This window comes from Chiloscyllium plagiosum, chromosome 7, assembly GCF_004010195.1.
Source record: "Chiloscyllium plagiosum isolate BGI_BamShark_2017 chromosome 7, ASM401019v2, whole genome shotgun sequence".
Lineage (NCBI taxonomy): Eukaryota > Metazoa > Chordata > Chondrichthyes > Orectolobiformes > Hemiscylliidae > Chiloscyllium > Chiloscyllium plagiosum.
Window position 1 is genome coordinate 32043553 of NC_057716.1, and position 5174 is coordinate 32048726.

Sequence of the window (5174 nt, forward strand, 5' to 3'; positions counted from 1 at the left end):
ACTGCCACCATGACGTCTGCACTGGGACCACTCGCTGCCACTACGAGGTCAGCGTTGGGACCACTGGCTGCCACCACAAAGTCAGCACTGGGACCACTTTCTGCCACCATGAGGTCAGCACTGGGACCACTCCCTGCGACTACGTGGTCAGCACTGGGACCACTCCCTGCCACCATGAGATCAGCACTGGGACCACTCGCTGCCACTATGAGGTCAGCATTGGGATCACTCGCTCTTATCACGAGGTCAGCAATGGGACCACTTGCTGTCACTATAAGGTCAGCACTGGGACCACTCGCTGCCAACACGAGGTCAGCACTGGGACCACTCGCTGTCACCACGTGGTCCGCACTGGGACCACTCGCTGCTACGAGGTCAGCACTGGGACCACTCCATACCACCATTAGGTCAGCACTGGGAACCCTCACTGACACCATGAGGTCAGCACTGGGATGACTCCCTGCCACCACGTGGTCAGCACTGGGACACTCCCTGCCACCACGAAATCCACAGAGATACCACACACTGCCACCACGAGGTCACCACTGGGAACACGTGCTCTTATGAGGTCCGCACTGGGACCACTCACTGTCACCATGAGGTCCACACTGGGTCCACTCGATGCCACCATGAGGGCCGCACTGGGTGCACTCGATGCCACCACGAGGTCCGCACTGCGACCACTCTCTGCTACCACGAGGTCTGCGCTGGGACCACTCGCTGCCACCACGAGGTCCGCACTGGGACGACTCACTGTCACTGCAAGGTCACCGCTGGGACCACTCCATACCACCACGAGGTCCGCAGTGGCAGTCACTGCGAGGTCTGCACTGGGACCTCTCGTTGCCACCACAAGGGCAGCACTGTGACCACTCACTGCCACCACGCGGTCCGCACTGGGACCACCCGCTGCCACCACGAGGTCAGCACTGGGACCACGCGATGCCACCACGAGGACCGCACTGGGACCACTCACACCACCACAAAGTCAGCACTGGGAGCACTCGCTGCCACCATGAGGTCAGCACTGGGACCACTCGCTGTCACCACGAGGTCCGCACTGGGACCACTCGCTGCCACCACGAGATCAGCACTGGGACCACTCGCTGCCACTACGAGATCAGCACTGGGACCACTCGCAGGCACCATGAGGTCAGCACTGGGACCACTCGCTGTCACCATGTGGTCTGCACCGGGACCACTCGCAGCGACCATGAGGTCAGCACTGGGACCACTCGCTGTCACCATGTGGTCTGCAATGGGACCACTCGCTGCCACCACGAGGTCAGCACTGGGAGCACTCGTTGCCACCACGAGGTCCGCACTGGGACCACTCGCTGTCATCACGAGGTCCACACTGAGACCACTCGCTGCCACCACGAGGTCAGCACTGGGACCACTCGCAGCCACCATGAGGTCAGCACTGGGACCACTCGCTGTCACCATGTGGTCTGCACTGGGACACTCGCTACCACCACGATGTCAGCACAGGGAGCACTCGCTGCCACCAGGAGGTCCGCACTGGCACCACTCGCTGTCATCACGAGGTCCACACTGAGACCACTCGCTGCCACCACGAGGTCAGCACTGGGACCACTCCCTGTCACCATGAGGTCAGCACTGGGACCACTCGCTGCCACCACGACGTCAGCACTGGGACCACTTGCTGTCACCACGTGGTCTGCACTGGGACCACTTGCAGCCACCACGAGGTCAGCACAGGGACCACTCGCTACCACCGCAAGGTCAGCACTGGGACCACTCGCTGCCACCACGAGGTCAGCACTGGGACCACTCGCTGCCACTATGAGGTCAGCGCTGGGACCACTGGCTGCCACCACAAAGTCAGCACTGGGACCACTTGCTGCCACCATGAGGTCAGCACTGGGACCACTCCCTGCGACTACGTGGTCAGCACTGGGAACACTCCCTGCCACCATGAGATCAGCACTGGGACCACTCGCTGCCACTATGAGGTCAGCACTGGGATCACTCGCTCTTACCAGGATTCAGCAATGGGACCACTTGCTGTCACCATAAGGTCAGCACTGGGACCACTCGCTGCCACCACGAGGTCAGCACTGGGACCACTCGCTGTCACCGCGTGGTCCGCACTGGGACCACTCACTGCCACCTCGAAGTCAGCACTGTGACCACTCACTGCCACCATGATGTCTGCAGTGGGACCACTGACTGCCACCACAAAGTCAGCACTGGGACCACTTGCTGCCACCATGAGGTCAGCACTGGGACCACTTGCTGCCACTACTAGGTCAGCACTGGAACAACTCACTGCCGGGGACCACACCCTGCGTCCACGTGGTCAGCACTGGGACCACTCACTGCCACCACGAGGTCAGCACTGGGACCACTCGCTGTCACCACGTGGTCCGCACTGGGACCGCTCACTGCCACCTCGAGGTCAGCACTGTGACCACTCGCTGCCACCATGATGTCTGCAGTGGGACCACTCGCTGCCACTACGAGGTCAGCACTGAGACCACTGACTGCCACCACAAAGTCAGCACTGGGACCACTTGCTGCCACCATGAGGTCAGCACTGGGACCATTCCCTGCGACCACCTGGTCAGCACTAGGACCATTCCCTGCCACCATGAGATCAGCACTGGGACCACTCGCTGCCACTATGAGGTCAGCACTGGGACCACTCGCTCTTACCACGAGGTCAGCACTGGGACCACTCGCTACCACCACGAGGACCGCACTGGGACCAAACACTGCCACCGCGAGGTCAGCACTGGGACCACTCGCTGCCACCACGAGGTCAGCACTGGGACCACTCGCTCTTACCGCGAGGTCTGCACTGGGATCACTCGCTGTCACCATGAGGTCCACACTGGGTCCACTCACTGCCACCGTGAGGTCCGCACTGCGACCACTCGCTGCCATGAGGTCCGCACTGGGACCACTCGCTGCCACCATGTGGTCCGCACTGTCACCACCTCCTGCGACCACGTGGTCAGCACTGGGACCACTCCTTGCCACCATGAAGTTAACACTGGGACCACTCGCTGCCACCATGAGGTCAGCACAGGGACCACTCGCTGACACCATGAGGTCCGCACTGGGACCCCTCACTGTCATCACGAGGTCCACACTGAAACCACTCGCTGCCACCGCGAGGTCAGCACTGGGACCACTCGCTGCCACCACGAGGTCAGCACTGGCACCACTCGCTCTTACCGCGAGGTCTGCACTGGGATCACTCGCTGTCGCCACCATGAGGTCCGCACTGGGACCCCTCACTGTCATCACGAGGTCCACACTGAAACCACTCGCTGCCACCACGAGGTCAGCACTGGGACCACTCCCTGTCAACACGAGGTCAGCACTGGGACCACTCGCTGCCACCATGAGGTCAGCACTGGGAGCACTCGCTGTCACCACGTAGTCTGCACTGGGACCACTTGCTGCCACCACGAGGTCAGCACAGGGACCACTCGCAGCCACCGCGCGGTCAGCACTGTGACCACTCACTGCCACCATGAAGTCAGCACTGGGACCACTCGCTGCCACCACGAGGTCAGCACTGGGACCACTCGCTGCCACCACGAGGTCAGCACTGTGACCACTCGCTGCCATTACGAGTTCAGCACTGGGACGACTCACTGCCACGAGGTCAGCACTGGAATGACTAACTGCCACCATGAGGTCAGCACTGGAACCACTCCCTGCGACTACGTGGTCAGCACTGGGACCACTCCCTGCCTCCATGAGATCAGCACTGGGACCACTCCCTGCGACCACGTGGTCAGCACTGGGACCACTCCCTGCCACCATGAGGTCCGCACTGGGACCACTCGCTGCCACCATGAGGTCCGTACTGGCACCACCTCCTGCGACCACGTGGTCAGCACTGGGACCACTCCTTGCCACCATGAGATCAGCACTGGGACCACTCACTTTCACCACGAGGTCCAGACTGGGACCACTCCCTGCGATCACGTGGTCAGCAGTGGGACCAGTCACTGCCACAATGAAGTTAACACTGGGACCACTCGCTGCCACCACGAGGGCAGCACTGGGACCACTCACTTTCACCACGAGGTCAGCACTGGGACCACTCGCTCTTACCATGAGGTCAGCACTGGGACCACTTGCTGTCACCATATGGTCTGCACCGGGACCACTCGCAGCCACCATGAGGTCAGCACTGGGACCACTTGCTCTTACCGCAAGGTCCGCACTGGGACCACTCACTGTCACCATGAGGTCCGCACTGCGTCCATTCGCTGCCACCATGAGGTCCGCACTGCAACCACTCGCTGTCACCACAGGGTCCGCACTGTGACCACTCGCTGCCACCATGAGGTCCGCACTGGGACCACTCGCTGACACCACGCGGTCAGCACTGGGACCACTCGCTGACACCACGAGGTCAGCACTGGGACCACTCACTTTCACCACGAGGTCAGCACTGGGACCACTCGCAGCCACCATGAGGTCAGCACTGGGACCACTCGGTCTTACCATGAGGTCAGCACTGGGACCACTCGGTCTTACCATGAGGTCAGCACTGGGACCACTCGCTGTCACCATGTGGTCTGCACCGGGACCACTCGCAGCCACAATGAGGTCAGCACTGGGACCACTCGCTGTCACCATGTGGTCTGCACCGGGACCACTCGCAGCCACAATGAGGTCAGCACTGGGACCACTCGCTGTCACCATGTGGTCTGCACCGGGACCACTCGCAGCCACAATGAGGTCAGCACTGGGACCACTCGCTGTCACCATGTGGTCTGCACCGGGACCACTCGCAGCCACAATGAGGTCAGCACTGGGACCACTCGCTGTCACCATGTGGTCTGCACCGGGACCACTCGCAGCCACAATGAGGTCAGCACTGGGACCACTCGCTGTCACCATGTGGTCTGCACCGGGACCACTCGCAGCCACAATGAGGTCAGCACTGGGACCACTCGCTGTCACCATGTGGTCTGCACCGGGACCACTCGCAGCCACCATGAGGTCAGCACTGGGACCACTTGCTCTTACCGCGAGGTCCGCACTGGGACCACTCACTGTCACCATGAGGTCCGCACTGCGTCCATTCGCTGCCACCATGAGGTCCGCACTGCAACCACTCGCTGTCACCACAGGGTCCGCACTGGGACCACTCGCTGCCACCATGAGGTCCGCACTGGGACCAC